Below are 1174 nucleotides of genomic sequence, written 5' to 3'. Positions count from 1 at the left end.
TTTATTGCTCTCCGCCCTTAGGAAATTCCAAGGATTTTAGGAGCTCTGTGTCAGACATGGGAAAAAAGACCAAATATATGTTTCTTATTATAAATCATAATATCACAGCATGTTTAAAAAACTCCTCAGGGTTTCTAGCGATGGCACTACAGACTTCCATGGTTGGGATGTGTGAGATGGGTGAGGGCAGATGACACAGGGGTTTACAGCTCGTGTTCTGAAGTCAGATGACATGTGTTTAAATCCTGACTTTAATGAGCTGAATAACACTGGGCACGTCCCTTCTGGTCTCCAGCCTCAGCCTGCTCATCTGTAAAATGGGGATAATAAGAGCAATTTCCACACCTGGAATTCCCTGGCGGTCCAGTGGTTAGGACACGGCACTTTCAATGCCGTGGCCCAGGTTCGATCCCTGGTCAGGGAACTAAGAGCCCACAAGTCGCGAGGCATGGCCAAAAAAAAAAAAAAAAAAAAAAAGAGCAATTGCCCAATGATGTTGCTGTGGGGATAAAATAATTTCATTCATGCAAAGCACCAAGCACAGAGCAAAGGTCCAATACACAGTTGTGTTTAAGTAAACTTGGGGTTGTAGGTGAGAGTTGCAGAGGTGAGATCCCGTACCCTTGTTTACAGATGGGGGAACTGAGGCCTAGACAGAGAAAATTGTCCCTAATCACATAGCAGGTTAGTGAATGAAACAAGACTAGCACCTGGGTCAATCAGGTTAAGAATTTAGATGGTGATCTAGCAGGACTGGAGCATCTTAAACACACTGCAGGTGGTGAAAACGCTACCCTGTGAAATGCACAGGAGATGCATGAAGTTCCACATTGTACCGCCAGGTGGCGCTCCTACCCCATCTATGACCAAAGTCAGGACGTGGAAAAAATTTTAAGTTCTGGAGTAGAGAATTTCCTACCTCTTCCCTTGGACCCAGCAAAAATATCTAACGAAGATATTAGATATCAGTTATACATCAAGCGCCTGCAGTGTATACAGGCACTTGATATATAACTGAGTCGAATACACTGCAGGCGCTTGATATATAACTGAGTCGAAAAATAAGGTTCAGATCCATTATATATGGAGAAGTTGACTCGTTCGCTGGTTAGGAACGTGGATTTTTGAATGCCAGCCGTCTGCGTTCAAATTCCAGCCTCCCATTTACCAGCTT

At 44.0% G+C, this 1174-nt stretch overlaps 1 non-coding gene across 1 annotated transcript; it reads left to right on the top strand.

Annotated features, from left to right (window-relative positions):
* The first annotated feature begins 352 nt into the window (after positions 1–352).
* Positions 353–424, top strand: TRNAE-UUC (transfer RNA glutamic acid (anticodon UUC)). Its single transcript has one exon. It is a non-coding gene; the product is annotated as a tRNA-Glu (tRNA).
* The last annotated feature ends 750 nt before the right edge of the window (positions 425–1174 follow it).

Source organism: Eschrichtius robustus, chromosome 16 (assembly GCF_028021215.1).
Source record: "Eschrichtius robustus isolate mEscRob2 chromosome 16, mEscRob2.pri, whole genome shotgun sequence".
Classification (NCBI taxonomy): Eukaryota; Metazoa; Chordata; class Mammalia; order Artiodactyla; family Eschrichtiidae; genus Eschrichtius; species Eschrichtius robustus.
The sequence above is the reverse complement of the archived record's forward strand: the minus strand, read 5'-3'. Positions and strand labels throughout refer to the sequence as shown.